Here is a 21,459-nt window from a genome sequence, read left to right as displayed (position 1 = left end):
TTTTGTCCCGGCAGATAAAGCTGCTAATAATATTATTATTGTTTGACGTAAATTTTACATTGAGGTTCTGAAAAAAGAAATCACCAATTCACCAACATTCCAACTGACTCCATTTTCAGAAAACGACATCTGTAACAAACATAAACTTTTAGCTACCGCTTTACAAGCAGAACCAAATACAATGAAAGTCCCAACTATGTATTGGCTTCCGAAGCTACACAAAACAATTTACAAATATAGATTCATTTCGTCTTCAAGCCATTGTTCCATTACTAAATTGTCTATTCTTCTTACCAGTACACTTGGTACAATCAAAAACCTGATAATAAATTGTTCAAATAAGGCCTTCGAAAATAGTGGAATTAATTACTTTTGGAGTGTCAAGAACTCGTTGGAAGTACTTGATAAATTGCATGCATATATTGGTGATTTTGAATCTGTTCAAAGTTTTGATTTTTCTACCCTATATACCACATTGCCTCACATTCTCATTAAGAAAAAATTCACACACCTAATTAAATGGGCATTTAAAAAGTCAGAATGTGAATATATATGTTCAAACTCTTTTAGGTCATTTTTTAGTAGCAATAAACAAAAAAACTATGTCAATTGGACATGCTTTGATACTATATATGCCCTTGAATTTTTACTAGATAACATTTTTGTTCGCTTTGGAGATTCCGTATATCGTCAGGTTATCGGAATTCCAATGGGGACTAACTGTGCACCACTTATTGCGGACCTTTTTTTGTATTGCTATGAGTTACAATTTATGACAAAAATCAGTAAAGACCCATCGAAACAACATCTGATACACAAATTTAATAATACTTTTAGATATTTGGATGATATTTTGGCTCTCAATAATGACGACTTCAGTATGTATACTAAAGAAATTTATCCTGTTGAACTTACTTTAAATAAAGCTAATACTAACAATGACCACTGCCCTTTCCTCGATCTTGATATCTATATCATTAACGGAAAGCTTAATACTAAAATATATGATAAAAGAGATGATTTTTCATTTCCTATCGTTAATTATCCATTTTTAGATGGTGACGTTCCCTTGTCACCATCTTACGGTGTTTATATATCTCAACTTGTACGATTCGCTCGTGTATGTAACAATGTTTTAGATTTTAACGAGAGAAATTTATGTATTACTGAAAAATTATTACACCAGGGTTTTCGATATCACAAACTAGTCAAAACATTTACTAAATTTTATCATCGGTATAAGGACATCATTCGTAAATATAGCTCAACATGCAGACTTCTTATACGTTCAGGTATTTCACATCCAATTTTTTATGGAAATATTCTTTATAAAGCACAAAAATGTCAGTATTCACCTCTGAAACTAACAAAACCTTTAAATAGACTTATTAAGAAGGGATATAGTTACGATACTGTTGTCAGGTCATTAAAGATTGCATATTTTGGCGTTAATATTGATTCACTTATAGGGTCTTTGCATCGGCACTAAACACATTTATTTAAAAACCAGTTGTTGGCATGACACGGGTTATGTTCTTCTCATATATGTTATGATGGTATGATACTAAACCCCTAACGGGAAGGATTGTGCCTGATATTCATAGGATGAAGACATAATCTTTCAATCAGTTTAATTGAAGTCTGGAGCTGGCATGTCAGTTAACTGCTAGTAGTCTGTTGTTATTTATGTATTATTGTCATTTTGTTTATTTTCTTTGGTTACATCTTCTGACATCAGACTCGGACTTCTCTTGAACTGAATTTTAATGTGCGTATTGTTATGCGTTTACTTTTCTACATTGGCTAAAGGTATAGGGGGAGGGTTGAGATCTCATAAACATGTTTAACCCCGCCGCATTTTTGCGCCTGTCCCAAGTCAGGAGCCTCTAGCCTTTGTTAGTCTTGTATTATTTTTAATTTTAGTTTCTTGTGTACAATTTGGAGTTTAGTATGGCGTTCATTATCACTGAACTAGTATATATATTTGTTTAGGGGCCAGCTTCCGGGTGCGGGAATTTCTCGCTGCATTGAAGACCTGTTGGTGGCCTTCTGCTGTTGTCTGTTCTGTGGTCGGGTTGTTGTCTCTTTGACACATTCCCCATTTCCATTCTCAATTTTATTCACCTTTCAACAAAAACAGACAATGTCTTTTTACCACGTATGAAATTTTTAAACGATCAAGGTTTGAACAAATGAATTTAAAGGAAATGCATACATAATGAAAGTGTAAAAATATTTTCGTCATGTTAAAGAGCTATATTCAACCACAGAGTGTATTACCATAATTAATGTACTAATCACATTTTCAAACACTCGATGTAAAATACAAACAGTTTTGATGTTTAACAAAAAAAAATTTTCAAGGCTGTTTGGGATGTTTTTGTTTTTTCCATAATTGCAGGAAGTTTGAAGGACTATGACAAATATGTAGGTCAACATTTTGAAATATGAATACGGATATCTGACAAACTTATATCTTGTGAACATCTCAGGAATGTTATTTAATTTTCCCTCGTTTCGAATGTAATTTCTCCTTTAACACCGTGATTTTTTAAAACTAGGCTAATTTCGTGTACATTTTTGTCTAAATTGAGTTTATAGTATTATTTTTTCATGCGAGTAGACGAGTCTAAATGCACATATAAATATCGTTTTGAGCATCATGTGCTGTATACATATTTTTATAATATTCGCGTCAAACTGTCGAATTTTTTTTTAACTTTCCCACTTGACTGCGTTACCTACCATTATATTGCTGTATCACCTGCTGAAAATGAAATGTTCTCAATTAAAACAACTGTGTTTTGGTGAGGTTCTCTACTGATAAAGAACTTTTGATAATCACATAGATTAAGTGCCAATAATTTTAAATCGTACTTTCTCGTTTTATCCCTGTTAAGACATTTTTGAATACATATCATTTAGATAAGCACAAAGTTTTACTTTTGGGAATTTGCTTGTAAGAAACTAATAGTTTGGTGCAATTGTATCAACTATCTTTTTGATTATTGAACTTTTTTTACTAGATATATTTGTACAAGAACTGCATTTATAAAACTTGTAATTTATTTTCACGACAAATTTTAAACTAACAAACTGGTTCTATATGGGAATGTATTAAATAAACTATTGTTTATTGTTTTTAAAAGGAAACTTGACCCATTTGATGAAAGTACATTCTCATTGAACTTTGCTATTATGGGATTGTGACCAGAAATTGATACTTAAAAACGGAACGAAGTTATTTATTGTGTTTTAAATATAAGGAAATAAATCTTTAGGACACATTATAACATTCAAAATTAGATTTATTGGATTAAACGGTTGGCCAAAGAATTCAATACTAGTTGCAAGATATTAAACAATATCCCAGATTGCTTGACCAAATTTCAAAGTAATTTCAATGAGCAAGCGAGACGTTTTGGTTATTTTCAAAAAGTTCCAATAACGTTATGTAAGGCGATGTGGTGTGCATGACCTTTTTGCATTTATAATACACTTAAAGGTTATCATTCTGCATGTGAATACCCTATTTTGCTTAAACAGGTTATTTCACAGGAACTATCAAGGATTAAATAATTGTTTCTTTGAATGTTGCCGTCTTGCGAACCGTGTGCTGATACATATTCATAAAATTACCATAATGGTCCATATTGCAGCAAGATTTCATCAGCAAACGTTTTAACAAACTCATAATTACATGACTACGAAATGAAATGATTGTCTCTAACTTAAAGAACGAATGAAAGAATCTATTTTAGTTTAAGGTTTTTTTTTATTTCCTTGTTTAATTTACCTCTCTTCGAAATTACACTGGCATGTCTTCCAAAATAAGTCATTCAGGTATAGATTTTTTTTCCATTTCAAGATACTAGTATTTTGTATGCTTTTCTAATTATGAATTGCAAAACTATCTCGAATCAAATTGCTGTGAATGCAACTGTGAATAAAAAATGGAAGAATCATGGGTGTATAGAATTTTACTTGGTTCACGTGTATTTGCTGTACTTGTGTTAAAAGCACTCATCATGATGTTAAAGTTGAAGAAGAAGAAACTTGACCGTCGTTCTGAACGATTCAATATTCCTGCTTACACTGATGCAGGACTTCATTAGCCTATTAACCAAGAACATGGGATGACTGTCAATCGTTGATAAATAACATGTCTATTCTCCACTGCATTACTGAAACAGAACGGGTGTTTTGCGTTCTAAAACGGTCTGTAATGAAATAAAAGACAAAGTTGGCGAAGCTCTCGGCGTACAGAATCATATGCATTGAACATGTATTTCTTCTGATACAAAGGATTACATTAAGGACCGTTCCATAAAATTCGAATCGACCTGCAATACCAAAATTTAAAAAAAAACAACAACACAACAAAAGGCGCGATTTTATTATGTGCCAAATACAAACTTAACTTTGATACAAATTGCATGGTTAAAAATCTACCGTCTACAGCCTAGACGTTTAAACCCGCTGCATTTTTATGCATCTGTCTTAAGTCCGGTTTCTTGTTTTTTATATATTGATTAGACCGTTGGTTTTCCTGTTTGAATTGTTTTACACTAGTCATTTTTGGGCCCTTTATAGCTTGCTGTTCGGTGTTAGCCAAGGCACCGTGTTGAAGGCCGTACTTTGACCTATAATTGTTAACTTTTTATACATTGTGACTTGGATGGAGAGTTGTCTTATTGGCACTCATACCACATCTTCTTATTTATATAGAAAATTCAGTATAATGCAATTTTTTTTCTGGATCTTTATCAAAGGTCTATGTCTACTTTATTCTCGAGAGGTGAACATTTCAGATAAAAAGTTAAGTGTGGCTTCTTCAAGAAAGTCAATTATATATGCAATACTACGATGGATTCATATGAATGGATTTAGATCAATTCAGTCTTATTTTGGATACCCGCTTAAGTTACAGTTGGTCACATCTTTGATTAAGATACTGGTAATGCCTTTTTCAGATAAACAATTCTCTGATTCAATTTTCGCGATGGTAACCTTTTCACAACTGTTTCAGTCCGCAATTGGTTAACTAAAATGAATAATTTCTTTAATTCAGCATACTACAGGAAATACCTTCTTTGCATGTTTGAGATATACCGAATGACGTAATTAGTGGTCACGACATATTTTTTAAAAATGGAATTCCATTTCCGATACAAAAGCAAAAGTGATAAATATTCTATAAATGCCAATCTTATGTCTTTTAATTCATTATGTAATATTCAAGGTAGTCCCATTTCCCATGTTTCCGGCTGTACACAATGACAAATATTATTAGTTACATAGTGTGCTAATGACCTAATACGATATATGGAGTTTACTGACTCCATATACATTGTATGTACATTTGTATATCGTATTATGTCACTAGCACACTGTGTAAAGAATTGATCTTAACATGAGGTATTTATACTTGTGGCCTATCAAAGTGATCAAGTCTCAATATCAAGAACCTACTTCCATTTGTCTATACAAAAACAAATGCCAAAAATAACAGCTTGTAACCTTTTAATGTGTTTTATGAATTTATTTCAATCGTTCATCATCAATTTCTTTGTCTGTTGAAACCTTTCAGATTTTTACTCAACACCGTGTTGTTTTTACAAAGAGACGTAAAACCACTACTAACCGTGTATTGAAATAAACCACGCCTACTAACCCCATATGAAATATACACGGTCTCCACGCGGTTGCTTTTAACAAATCATATTTCTAGAATGTATAGGAGGTAAGATAATATTTTGAATATACGAAAATCCAAATATATGCTAGTTGGATCAAATAGGAAGCTTCATAGCTTACAAGATATATTCAAAGTAAAATACAGTTACTGTAGAAATCTTTAAGAAATGCAAATTGGGAATATTTACTTCGTATTTTTATAAGTTATTTGTATCTTATTTATATATCATAAGTTGACTAATTTATATGACAAGTTTAATTATACATCTGCCAAGTCTCAAGAAGAATTTCCTTCGCTTACCTACCCAGGAAATACTTCTTTCGACTGTTGTTTTCACTCATATGCCTCTTGAAATAATATATGTTTTTCCTGTACTAATAATATTTGTAAACGAGAAATACAATGGAATATAATTTTTTTAACTATACTCCTTATTGATTGGAGTCTAACGCCACTTTCAGCACTATTGTGCTATTCTGTGGCTGTAAGTTTTTATTGGTGAAGGAAGGTGGAGTGCAGGTTGAATATGTATTTTAAGTTTATCATATGACTCTAAGCAAATGGTTCGTTATGTTGTGTGACCGCGGGGATCTGGATTACTGCATATTGACTATTAGTCTAAGGAGTAACATCAGACTAGTAGAAAATGGCTCAGAATGATGTGTGACCACGGGGGTAGTACCATTGCATGTTGACTATTAGTCCTATGGGTTACATCTGACTAGTAGCAGATGGCTTGGTATTATGTATGACCACAGGGGTAGAACCATTGCATGTTGATTATAAGTCCTAATGGTAACATTTGACAAGTAGCAGATGGTTCAGTTTGATGTGTGACCACATTGGTGGTACCACTGCATGTTGACAATTAGTCTAAAGGGACTCATCTGACTTGTACCAAATGGTTCGGTATGATGTGTGACCACGAGGGTAGTACCATTGCATGTTGATAATAAGTCTAAAGGGACTCATCTGAATTGTAGCAAACGGTTCGGTATGATGTGTGACCACGGAGGTAGGTACCACTGCATGTTGACTATTAGTCCTAAGGGTAACATCTGATTAGTACCAGATGGTTCGGTATGATGTGTGTAACCCCTTTGGTCGTACCACTGCATGTTGGCTATTAGTCTTAAGAGTACCATCTGACTAGCAGCAGATAATTCGGTATGATGTGTGACCACATTGGTGGTACCACTGCATGTTGACAATTAGTCTAAAGGGACCCATCTGACTTGTAGCAAATGGTTTGGTATGATGTGTGACCACGGAGGTTGATACCACTGCATGTTGATTATGAGTCCTAGTGGTAACATTTGACTAGTAGCAGATGGTTCGGTATGATGTGTGACCACATTAGTGGTACCACTGCATGTTGACAATTAGTCCAAAGGGACTCATCTGACTTGTAGCAAATGGTTCGGTATGATGTGTGACCACGGAGGTAGATACCACTGCATGTTGACTATGAGTCCTAAGGGTAACATCTGACTGGTACCAGATGGTTCGGTATGATTTGTGCGACCAGTTTGGTCGTACCACTGCAGATTGGCCATTAGTCTTAAGAGTACTTTCTGACTAGCAGCAGATGATTCGGTACGATGTGTGACCACGGGTATCTGTTACACTGCATGTTGACTATTAGTCCCAAAGGTAACATCTGACTAGTATCAGATGTTTCGGTATGATGTGTTACCGCGGGGGTTTGTTACACTGCAGGTTGACTTTTATTTTTAAGGGTAACATCTGACTAGTATCAGATGGTTCGGTATGATGTGTGATCACGGTAGTTTGTTGCACTGCAAGTTGACTATCAGTCTTAAGGGTACCATCTGACTGCTAGCAGATGATTCGGGATGATGTGTGACCACGGGTATCTGTTACACTGCAGGTTGACTATTAGTCCTAAGAGTATCATCTGACTAGTAGCAAATGGTTCGGTATGATGTATGATCACGGGGGTTTGTTACACTGCAAGTTGACTATTAGTCTTAAAGGTATCATCTGACTAGTAGCAGATGGCTGGTATGATGTGTGTGACCACTTTGGTCATACCACTACACCCTTAGTTACCCTTAGGACTAATAGTCAATATTTGTCTTAAGAGTACCATATGACTTGTAGCAGATGATTCGGTATGATGTGTAACCACGGGGGTAGTTACCACTGCATGCGGACTATAAGTCCTAAGAGTACCATTTGACTAGAAGCAGATGTTTCGGTATTATGTTGTAGTTCCCCAGACTTAAACGAAAATCAATTATTTAAATAATAACACTCAACACATGTATCAGAACTGAAAGTCATGCGTACCAGTTTTTGAAAGTCGTGCGCGCCAGTTTTAAAGGTTATGCGAATGAGTTTCAAAGTCGTGCGTACGAGTTTCAAAGTCATGTGTACGAGTTTCAAAGTCGTGCGGACGATTTTTCAAACTAGTGCACACCAGATTAAATCTCCTGAAAACGAAAATATTCATATTTAGATAGTACTTAAGGGGGCCGTACATAATGACATATACACTTTCCCGATAAAATACAGAATAAGTAAAATACAAAGGTATACAAAATGAAAACAGCACTATAAAAACCTCATGCGTCCGGATCGCATCTCTAGAACTACCCGCATAAGGTCCGCCAAAAGCCAAAAACCTGAAAGCTTGATGCACATATACCGAACCACATCAATAGTCATACGACCAAATGGAATATAATAGTAAAAGACAAATAAAGGTAAAACTGTGATGTAGATAAAATGCTACACAGAGTTAGCACTTATAATCTATAGACCATCCTGTAATTATCTCTTAAGTAGACACTGAATATTTATCTATAAGTATTACGTATTGGTACTTTCCAATGATCTTTTTGAGAAAAAGGACGAGACATTCTTTCACAAAACCCTGGGTCATTATTATTTTGCGCAAACACTGATGACGTTTTAAAAACTCAGCTGGAAGCTCCCAAAAATCGTATGAGTTGAGAAATGTATACTCCATACGCCAATGAAGTTGTTAATTTGCTGCTAAGTTGAGGAAGATTTATAATTTCAAAATTGAAAGCATCTCGTTTGTCATTGACCCTGGTATTGAGATGACCGCTGTAGTCAAATTCGGGGTGTATGCCTAAAATTGAGGTTGAGGAGGCTGTATATGTGGTGTCTGTAATCTGTAGTTCATGTTTATTAACGGGACCAATCAGAAAAGTTTGTATTGTTAATGGAATAATAAAATTGAGAATGGAAATGGGGAATGTGTCAAAGAGACAACAACCCGACCGTAGAGCAGACAACAGCCGAAGGCCACAAATGGGTCTTCAATGCAGCGAGAAACTCCCGCACCCGGAGGCGTCCTTCAACTGGCCCCTAAACAAATATGTATACTAGTTCAGTGATAATGGACGTCATACTAAACTCCAAATTATACACAAGAAACTAAAATTAAAAATGATACAAGACTTACAAAGGCCAGAGGCTCCTGACTTGGGACAGGCGCAAAAATGCGGCGGGGATAAACATGTTTTTTGAGATCTCAACCCTCCCCCTATACCTCTAGCCAATGTAGAAAAAACAAACGTACAACAGTACGCACAGTAAATCTCAGTTTAAGAGAAGTCCGAGTCCGATGTCAGAATAGGAAACAAAAGAAAATAAACAAAATGACAATAATACATAAATAACAACAGACTTCTAGCAGTTACTGACATGCCAGCTCCAGACCTCAATTAAACTGATTGAAAGATTATGTCTTCATCATATGAATATCAGGCACAATCCCTCCTGTTAGGGGTTTAGTATTATACCGTCATAAAATATATGAGAAGAACACAACCCGTGTCATGCCAACAACTGGTTATAGAATAAATATGTTTAATTCCGATGCAAAGACCCTATAAGTGAATCAATATTAAAGCCAAAATATGCAATCTTTAATGACCTGACAACAGTATCGTAACTATATCCCTTCTTAATAAGTCTGTTTAAAGGTTTTGTTAGCTTTTGAGGTGAATACTGGCATTTCTGTGCTTTGTAAAGAATATTGCCATAAAAGATTGGATGTGAAATACCCGAACGTATAAGATGTCTGCATGTTGAGTTACATTTACGAATGATGTCCTTATACCGATGATAAAATTTAGTAAATGTTTTGACTAGTTTATGATATCGAAAACCCTGGTGTAATAATTTTTCAGTAATATATAAATTTCTCTCGCTAAAATCTAATACGTTGTTATTTGAACATCTTTAATACACCTGTATGTAAAATTGGATGATATGGCTTCTTTGATCTAACTCTTACGAAAACAAAAACGTACACATTAAGATATTCCCAGTGGAAGACAACCACACCCCCTCTCGCTTCAATCATTCGTGAATGCATTTAGCATTATATATACAAAGATATTTTCTTTTTCGACAATTTACGCTCTTGGAGGTCTTATTATCTTAGATACCTGGTTACATGTAATATTGCTTCTTAAATGAAAACAGTTCTAAATATGGGCCTATATACGTATATATTTATATCACCAAAAAATGAAAGCATTTATCAACGTTCTTAGTAAGTTATTACACGCTTCAACCAATAATAGTGCAAGTATATCAATTGGTAAAAGAAATGTTGTTTTCTGATCATTTAGTCTGGTCATGTCTCGTATTTCACGATCAAAATAATGCGCTGAAAGATCTTTCACGATCAATTTTGATTAAAAATCAACAAAATTATATTTTTCCCAAAAAATATGAACTTTTTTCAAGTAATAACATACTTTTATTTTACTGGACTATCTGAAACACTAAAGATTAAGTTTCAAATATATCATGATAGATTGGAATACGACCATTGTAGATACAAAACGTGATTTTTATTCTAAATGATCCTCATGGGATTGTATGTCGCCTTTTGTGTTTTCTTTAAAAGTACTGCAATTTTTCTTTTACGTTGTGCACAGTATTATTAAGGAAGTTGAATCATTTTGACAGACATATTTCTTTTTTTTTTTTCTGATTTGTTCCACCTTTTAAAAATACAGCAGATTTTTCACAGATTTTTAAATAGAATTACACTTAATTGCATTCACGATCCGATACCAGATCTTTCACGATCCAATGGTAATGCTTGACCACCGTTAGTTATTCTTTCACGATAATTCATCTCGATATACCGAATGACACCCGTGCCCTTGTTCAACCTGTGTCTTTTTATAATTTCATGTTTTTGTCAAATAATACCCAAATAGCTAAACTCTTTTAAGATTTTCTCATCTTGTTTATCTTATATGAAGTGGAAATTATCCGATAATCTTTCACACGGAAAACATATTTTTGGTTTGGATACATTAACTTTCAATTTCCAGTTTTTAAAGTATTCATCAAAACTATTTAACTGTCTTAAAAGATCTTGTGTTGTTTCGGACATCAAAACAGCAACATCCGCATATAACAATAAAAAGATATTCAGTTTAAGTTCTATTTCTTCTGTTACTGTGAAGTGGCCTATGCAGTTATTTGTCTGTAAACACAATTTTAAATCATTTTATAATACTGAAAACAAAAAAGGGGACATGTTTTCCCCTTGATTGACCCCATTATTACACGGAAAATAATCAGACTTGATGTTGTTAAAAATAATATTTGATTTTATATTTTTATACATATTTTGTATCACATTTAACATTTTCCCATTTATATTGTTTAACAGTGACTTATGCTAAAGCCCATACCTCCAAATTTGATCAAAAGCCTTTCAAAGTCTATAAATGCACAGTTAAGTTTTTCTACCTTCTCCTTGACGTTCAAACAGAGAATGTAATATAGATAAAGTATCAATAGAGTTATAACCTTGTCTGTAGCCACATTGTGTTTCATGTAAAATCGTCAGAATATTCGTTCAAACCCTCGGTTAAAACAGTTTACCTAAACAGCTTACAATGATTATCGGCCAACATGTTTTAGGATTATGTCTCTCCCCTTTATATTTAAATATTGGTATAATCTTACCAACTAGTCAACTTTCGGGTATAAATCCGGTATCAAATATCGAATTGAACACTTTTTCATACATCTCGATAAGCTGGTTTAAAGTTGCTTTTACGTTTTCATTTTACAGCATCTTCGCCAGCAGTCTTTTCATAATTTTTTTTTTTATATAGTTAAAAAAATTTTCTTTTTCTTTATACAAATTCACTATTCATTTGATTGACCTGATCTGCAGTGAGAGATGGAAAATTTATTCAATTATTATCCGCGTAAAAATCGTAACAATTTCTCTATTGGGATGCTCGGTTGCTTTTTACACTTTCCCTGGTTAAGTATCTTCCATAAGTCTCTGGAATTCTTTGCTCCCAATTCTTTCTGTGTTTTTTTTCTGGTATAATCTATTATTTTCTTATATCTTTTCTCTGAATTGGCCAAATTTGTTGTATTTATAGACTGCTGTTCGACATATTTTTAATTTTCGTCTAAATTTACGATAATTTTTTCTCTCAGCTTTACATTCTGGGTTTAACCAGGGTTTATTGCTTCGCATTACGGTGCGGAGCTACCAGTATTAGTTTCATACGATATTCACGCCATTTTGAAATTATTACGTAACACATATTGATTCTCATTGGTTGTCTTATGTTATGGGAAGGATTCTATTGGCTAGAATGAGATATAGAATTGGGAACATTTCCCGCACATGAAAAGATATTAAATGCGTAAAAATTACAATATGGGTATTCAAGATCCGATCCGATATCCGATCAATGAATAATCTTGCCTAGTCGTTTACTTTACTATATAAAATGTATATGATGTCATATTGATAAATAAGAGGAGGGGTAAAGATGAATACTTTTTTGAGTGCTCATCTGATCATGTTATATACGCATATGCGCCAATAGTGAAAATGCATATTACTGCCAATAATCTTTAAGAATGATGTCAGAATACATGTTTTTTACATTTTATAAAACCAATGTGTAGGGAATCATTAATGAGGATATCTATATGCAAATAAATGTTGCGTTAAAAATGCCTGTTAAAAGTCCCATAACTCTGAATATAAACCACAATTTTTTTTAATTCACAGGAAGAATAGATTCAACAATACCAAGAACAGTATAAATTCTGTAGTAAATTTACCAAAGCATACTAGATCTAGTGCATGGCATGTAGAATATTACCTCAGTTTATTAATCTGACCGTCAAAGTCTCACAACTGTGGATGACAAATCAAAAATTTTCAAAATCAAACCGTATCTCTGGAGAATTCTAAAATTGAAAGGAAGCTTTCTTCTATCAATCTTAATGTTTCGTTAAAACTTTGTGGGAATTTGTTGAAGCAAATTTAAGTTTATGTAGAAAGTGTTCATAGACAAACTACAGTATACAATAATACATCTCAGACGGGAGACGGACTTATGATACCACACTTATGAGTTTATGCACAAAGGAAATAAATAACATCTTTCCCCATACTTAAACAACCACCTAAACCCATCTTACTTAAAAGTATGACACTGCGAAGCCCTCCAAAGCTTTTAAGAAAACCAACACTTGTTTATAAACGATTTCAGGCGTTGTTTCCCGTTTTCACTACGGTAAATGTCAGATGCAGTGTTTTCATTTTCTATAAAAATTTCACATAATTTCTCAGCATGTAAGTTAACATTGACATCTTCCCGTGGTTCTGTACAAAAACGCCTTTGTATTTTACGAAAGCGAAAACACGAAAAAGCGAAAACGTCAAATCGAAAACGCCATATCAAATTCATTGAACGATTTCGCGATTTTGCGTTTGTCAATCATTGCCAATGCACTACTGTCAATCATCTCATATCTTCGATCTGATTGGATAATATTTAACAACTTGAAGAGAACCTAACTGGATAATATAATTTTTAAGTACTATTAATTGTTGCAACAAGTACTTACGTAAGTAAACTAATTGGAAATGATAACGGGTAGAACTTTACGGTTTTTGTCTCGTCTGCGACGAAAGTCGCGAAAAGCGAGACATAGGGATTGCTTATCCGGCGACGGCCACGGCGACGGGCGTCAACAATTGTTAAGTTTTCTGCTTAAGTTAGTTTGATAGGAACTACTTGTGATAGATCAATGATATTGTGTATGAAGTTGCATTACTATCAGTACATATCAGTTTGATAACTATTTTGAGGCCCTGCCCCCTAGGACATGGTCCAGTAACTTTGAATTAATTAGCAATTTTCAATGTTAAGTTTTCTGCTTAAGTTAGTTTGGAAGGATCTACTTGTGAAAGATCATTGATATTTTGTATGAAGTTGCATTACTATCAGTTCATATCAGTTTGATGACTATTTTGAGGCCCTGCCCCCTAGGACATGGCCCAGTGACTTTGAATTAATTATTAATTTTTAATGTTTATTAAGTTTTTCTGCTGTCGACCATTTTCAGGCTCTGCCCATTAGATCATGGTCCAGTGACTGAATTAATAAGCAATGTTGCTGTCCATCAGATTGTCTTTTTCTGAATTTTATGCCCATAGGCGAGACATATCTCTGTGTCAACAGTTTATATTTCATTATCTCATATGGACTTAGTAAAAATATATACATGTTAGGTTTGGCGATATATATGGCCACAGCTTTTAATTGACATATTCAATTTTAAACAATAATCAAAGGTATATAGATATATAAATATGTAAAGATGTGTGATTATCGCTGATAGTATGAGACCTCATAGACACATTCTAGATATATATATAGATAAATGGGTATACAATGCACAGTGGCATACACCGGTGTTTGCAAAGCGAGTTCTTCCAAATTAACAGAGGAAACAAAGTAAACTATGTCAACCGTCATTGCATGCGTTCGCTGCCAAGCTCGGAGCAAAATATATGTATCACCTTAATATTAACAAACTAAATAAACATTTCAATCCACTAATTGCAGAACATTTAGCAGATAAAGGCAACGCGAAAGTAAAGTTTACACGTTTCACGGGTAGTAAGGTCGTCATATCGAGGAGCGTTTAGTTCAGTGATTTTGTCATAGTTTGGTTAAGTTGGTCATGGATTAGTTAGGTTACTTCCCAGAACGATTGCCTCAGTTCTTTTAAATGACCAAATGAAAAGCAAATTACATGTTTGAATCTATATTGTAAGTCAAACAATCTAAATTGAAATTGTTGTTTTTAAAAAATTAACGCAGGATGTCCAAAATATCGAAATTGGTATGGTTTGGTTAAGCGATTGACATGGTTCAGTTAAGAGTCTAGAAATTCGTCATGGTTTTGATGAAAATTTTCATGGTTTGGATCAAAATTAATACATATTTGTTTCACCTAATATTGATAGTTTGTTTGAAGCCGCTTGTGAAAAAAACGAAGTTACACAATTAACCAATTGACTAAGGAGGAAAAAAGGCTTTTTGACCAAATTTGGTGGGCGTAAACGGCAAACCGTACATTTATATATGTTTGTTCCCGCGTAACGCGTTGCGGAGGACATGGAAATACCAGGTTTCCGTCCATCCGTCCGTCTGTGCGTTCGTCCGTCCGGTCTCACGTGTACAATTCTTGCCAGATTTTTATAAAACTTATATCATAGGTTTATATCAGCATTGTCTTGGACGAGTTCGAAAATCAGTGCCGATCAATTATTTTTAACAGAGTTATGCCCCTTGGAAACATCAATTTTATAAAAAATTGCATCGTTAGCGCTCTCATGTGTACAATTCTTGACGGAATTTTATGAAAATTATATCATAGGTTTATATTAGCAATGTCTTGGACGAGTTCGAAAATCAGTGCCGATCAATTATTTTTAAAAGAGTTACAAATGTATATTCCTTGGAAACATTAATTTTATTGAAAATTGCATTGTTGGCGCTCTCATTTGTACAATTCTTTTTTTATCTTCATCGTAGGTTTATATCAGCAATGTCTTTGACACTTTCGAAAAGAAATTCTGATCAAATATTGTTAATGAGTAATGCCTCTTGGAAATATAAACTATAATAGAAATCACATTTGCATTTGCTCTGAAGCCTTCGTTTCTCTAAAGATATTAATCATTGTTTTAAGGACAAAAAAGTGCTTTTTTGTAGTTATTGACCTTGTACCTTGGATAGATAAAATATGTGCAAAGCAAGGGACATTTGAACTCTATTCTTTTATTACTTTTGGTGTGTTCCTACGATATAATTTATATAGCCACTGTTCTTTTTAACTGGCATTCGATATCATAAATTACAAAAACAGAAAGCATTGCTTCTGTTTCACCTAGATTTTTTTCTCCATATGTCGATGATGGTCTCTGCCGGGGATAATTATCGTAAGAGGCGTCACTAGTCAAATGATTAAAGACGTCTACTTAGAGTTGCAAAACGTACCAGCTAGTAAAAAAATAATCTTTGTTTTACATTTTTTTCTAGCAAACTATACATCTATTGTTTTAATTTGAACAAGATTATGCCTATAATGAATACAAGGAGATTGGGGTTTGGGGGGAGGGGGTGCTATACGCCCATGATACAGTAACCCAACTACAAAATTTACCACACGATATCGAGAGGGCACCATACAGTCTTCAATCCTCCACGGAACAAAATGTTAACATGGACAACAGTTTAAACTTATTTCTTTAATAACCTATAAGTGAAATTAATATGGAAATTACTTTCAAAGTGTCGAATTTAAATATATGAAAGATCACAATTTTGAATTAGAAATAGGTCCATAATTTTTTTGAATGTATAAAAATGATTATGTTTTTGTCATTATGTATAAGTGTATTGTGTAGTATCACTTAACCTGTTAAAGCATTTTTCTTTTATGCAATAAAGTTCTGATAATATCAGAAAAGGCTCTGTCGGTATTTGGTATAAGAACATGTACATTATTATATGTGATCGAAAAAAATAATTGAAAAATTCCAAGATGCACGTGTTTTTGTGTTTAGTACAAGGAGCACTGTGTACGGCTTTATTCTTGACCCGACTAGACGAGAAATCACAGAGAATAAGGTGAATATTGGGAGCAGAATTCCATTCTGAAATTAAAAAAAAACAAACTTTTTTGTCTTGGATTCATGATTTTTTTATTAGTTGTTATTGGCTTGGAAAATACTCGTAGATCGGTTCCTTGTGTCTTTGGTGTTTTTGTGACTTGATTATTTTGCTATGTATCGATCTGATGAGTCAAATCCTTTTCAACTATTTTTCATAGTTTGTTGTGCTGTTACACTACTGCCCAGGTTAAGGCAAGGGAATGGTTTGGAACCCGCAAACATTTAAAATATAAAAATAATTTGTCGTCATTTCTTTATGTTGCTGTTTTGTTAAATTGTCTCAAAATAGGATAAAAAAAGGATCAGCCAAAATATTTTAACAGTATTTTGATAGTTTTACACAATGTCTGTTTATTTTGATCGTTACACTTCTATCATACATGACAGGAATCGCATAACTGAACAATGTCGAGCATGAACTAAACCATGACACTACTGAACCAAACCATGACTCCGAATTTTCGGTAATCTTAAACTGTGTGCAAATGTAGCTTTTTTCGGAATAATTGACGACACGTTTATATCATAACGAAATATGTTATGTAACAGACAGTAAAGAAATAACTTTTCTTTATGCACAAGAAACGAACAACAACTTTTAAATTTTGACATACGCAAGCATTATTCTGTGTCAAATTATAACTATATGATAACAATTTTCATGTACTAACATATTAGCCATAAACACTTACCAGCTTGAATTATGTTCAGAGGTTCCTTTAGCAAAAAATGCGAATGTTTATATTGTGTCATTGTCTGTCATTAAAAAACACTTAACACAATCATGTCCAACTTAACCAAACTATGACAAAATCACTGTACTCCTCGATATGACGACCTTACTACCTGTGCGTTTTATGCCTTGCAAACAATTCACTATATAACTCAAATATCAACAGAAACATTCATCAATTGGTACATACTCTGAATCCCAAATATGGACTAACTAGAGGCTCTACAAAGCTTGTGTCGCTCACTTAGGTCTATGTGCATCTTCAACAATGGCCATTATCCAACATTGTGGACTAGAAAAGAATTCATTACAAAGATCTCTTTTCTTTTTTGTTGATTTTGTACTGCTTATCTTCTTTTTCTGTGTTTAGTTTCTCTTTGTCTTCTTTAGGTTTTGCCTAAAACACTAAAAGAGTAAAAATCGTCTTTTAAGGGAAATAGCTCTTATAAAGACTCTACCAATGATTTCGGAAAAAATTAACTTATTTTTAGATCTTGTCTTGTTGATCGTTTTTGCTATTTAAAGTGTCTAGATTTATCTATTATAGTTTCCAAGATAAAAGACGCAAACACTAAATTCTTGCTGATGATCATTTTTGCTATGTGAAAATTGTCATTAGATAAGGAGTCGTCGGACGATAACGGCCATGTTGACTTATTTTCAATAGGATTAAAATAATCATTTAAGAGCAATTACTCCAATAAGAAGTCGTCGGACGCTTTCAGTCATGTTATCTTGTTGGTTGATCTTGTCTTGCTGATCATTTTTGCTTACTAGTATTTAAGTTTCTATCTCGAAATCGATATAGGTCTAAAATATTTATTTGTGGTTTACATACACGAATACTTGTTGCACGACACACATCCAACCTCCTACATTTTACATTGTAATTTTGTAACAAAGACCAATGCCTTCTTTTGACAGAAACACAAACAAGAATCACCTTTTCATAATCATTTTTACTTCCTTCCATCCTCTCTAAAGCATGTCACTTAATCGGCATTCTTTTACGTCAATATTAATAGTGTGTTTAATTATGGGAACAGCAGATACTTGCTATCACCTACCGCGCTTCCATTCAAAAGAATTGCTGCCTTTGTCCTATTAGAATAGAAGTTATTCATTTGGGTAGAATTTATATTGATTTTACCACGGGTTGGTCCTTCGTGCCGATATTTTAACCGTCACTATCGCTCGTGGTAAAATGTTTAGCATAAAGAGTCAACCCGTTTATGCGTTGCCACAAAAAGGGCAAAGTCAAATTTAAAAAGTTAAAAATAAAATTTTTTTCTCATCCCACTATCTGCTGACGCAAACCATTTAAAAATGTGATTGTTGCCCCTCAAGGGAATTATTCTATGGACTAACTAACTTATTTTCACTAACTTGTGGTACAATGACTTTCTTAAATGGTGCGCACGACTTTCAGACTGGCGCGCACGACTTTCAAAATGTTTCGCACGACATTAAAACTCGTGCGCAGCAGTCTTAAAGTCGTGCGCACCATTTAAGAAAGTCTTGCACACCAGTTTGAAAGTCATGCCCACCAGTTTTTGAAAGTCGTGCGCGCCAGTTTTAAATGTTGTGCGCATGAGTTGAAAAGTCGTGCGCACGAGATTTAAATTCGTGCATACGAGTTTCAAAGTCATGCGCACGAGTTTCAAAGTCATGCGCACGAGTTTCAAAGTTTTTTTAACTAGTGCACACCAGATTGAATCTCCGGAAAACAAAAATATCTATATTTACATGGCATTTAAGGGGATCCGTACATAATACACTTTCCCGATAAAATACAGAATAAGTAAAATATAAATGCAAGGGTATACAAAATGAAAACAACACTATAAAATCTCATGTGTTCGGATCGCATCTCTAGACCTATCCGCATAAGGAACGCCAAAATCCAAAAACCTGAAAGCTTGATGCACATATACTGAACCACATCAATAGTCATACGATCAAATCGAATATAATAGTAAAGACAAATAAAGGTAAAACTGTTATGTAGATAAAATGCTACACAGAGTTAGCACCTAGAGTATATAGACCATCCTTTAATTATTTGTTAAGTAGACACTGAATATTTATCTATTAGTATTAGGTATTGGTACTTTCCAATGATCTTTTAAAGAAAAGGACGACACGATCTTTCACAAAATCCTGCGTCATTTTTTTTTTGCTCAAACACTGATGACGTTTAACAAACTCAACTGGAAGCTCCCGAAAATCGTATGAGTTGAGAAATGTATACTCCATCCGCAGATGAAGTTGATAAATTGCTGCTAAGTTGAAGAAGATTTATAATTTCAAAATTGAAAGCATCTCGTTTGTCATAGACCTTGGTATTGAGATGACCGCCGAATTCAAATTCGGGGTGTATGTATAAAATTGAGGCTGAGGAAGCTGTATATGTTGTGTCTGTAATCTCTTGTTCATGACTATTAACGGGACTATTCAGAAAAGTTTGTATTGTAAATGGAAAGAACATCTTCAATACACCTGTATGTAAAATTGGATGATATGGCTTCTTTGATCTAAATCTTACGAAAACAAAAACGTACACATTAAGATATTTTCAATGGAAGACCACAACACTCCCCCTCGCTTCAATCATCGTGGATGCATTTATATACAAAGATCTTTCCTTTTTTGACAATTTGCGCTCCTGAAGGTCTTATTGTCTTGGATGCCTAGTTACCTGTAGCATTGCCTCTTAAATGAAAACAGTTCTAAATATGGGCCTTTAAACGTATATATTTATTTCCTCAAAAATGAAAGCATTAATGTACGTTCTTAGTAAGTAATTATACGCTTCAACCAATCATAGTACAAGCGTATCAATTGGTAAAAGAAATATTGTTTTCTGATAATTAAATCTGGTCACGCCTCGTCTTTCACGATCAAAATAATGCGTTGAATGATCTTTCACGATCAATTTTGATTAAAAATCAACAAAATTATATTTTTTTCAAATAAAATATGAACTTTTTTCAAGTAATAACATAATTTTATTTTACTGGACTATCTGACACACTAACGATTAAGTTTCAAATATATCATGATATATTGGAATGTGACCATAGTAGATACAAAACGTGATTTTTTTCGTAATAATCCTAATAGGATTGTATGTCGCCTTTTGTGTTTTCTTCAAAAGTACTGCAATTTTTCTTTTACTTTGAGCACAGAATTATTGAGGAAGTTGAATCATTTTGACAAACAAAGTTTTTTTTTCTGATTTGTTTCATCTTTTAAAAATACAGCAGATTTTTCACAGATTTTGAAATAGAATTACACTTAATTGCATTCACGATCCGATACCAGATCTTCACGATCCAATCGCAATACTTGATCACTGTAAGTTATTCTTTCACAATCACCCGTGCCCTTGTTCAACCTGTGATTTGATTGTCTTTTTATAATTTCATGTTTTTGTCAAAAACATACCCAAATTGTAAACTCTTTTAAGATTTTTTCCTCTTGTTTATCTAAAATAAAGTGGAAATTATCCGAAAATCTTTCACACGGAAAAACATATTTTTGTTTTGGATACATTAACTTTCAATTTCCAATTTTACAGTATTTATCAAAACTATTTAACTGTCTTAAAGATCTTGTGTTGTTTCGGACATCAAATTAGCATCATCCGCATATAACAATAAAAAGATATTTAGTTTAAGTTCTATTTCTTCTGTGACTGTGAAGTGGCCTATGCAGTTATTTGTTTCTAAACAACATTTTAAATCATTTTATAATACTGCAAACAAAAATATATGCAAATTAGGCGGAAATTTAGGCGATGGCAATACACCCGAGGCCCTCACGGTCCTCTGATGTAAAAAGGAACATGTTTTCCCCTTGATTGACCCCATTATTACACGGAAAATTATCAGACTTGATGTTGTTAAAAATAATATTTGATTTTATACATATTTTGTATCACATTTAACATTTTCCCATTTATATTGTTTAACAGTAACTTATGCAGAAGCC

At 33.6% G+C, this 21,459-nt stretch overlaps 1 protein-coding gene across 1 annotated transcript in view; it reads left to right on the top strand.

Moving 5' to 3' along the window:
• LOC127712430 (zinc finger protein 862-like) overlaps positions 1–21,459 on the top strand; it is a 307,602-nt gene that overhangs the window by 100,389 nt on the left and 185,754 nt on the right. The gene's annotated exons all lie outside the window — the stretch shown is intronic.

The sequence above is a fragment of the Mytilus californianus genome, unplaced genomic scaffold (assembly GCF_021869535.1).
Source record: "Mytilus californianus isolate M0D057914Y unplaced genomic scaffold, xbMytCali1.0.p SCAF_8, whole genome shotgun sequence".
Lineage (NCBI taxonomy): Eukaryota > Metazoa > Mollusca > Bivalvia > Mytilida > Mytilidae > Mytilus > Mytilus californianus.
This window is presented reverse-complemented; position numbering and strand designations above follow the sequence as displayed.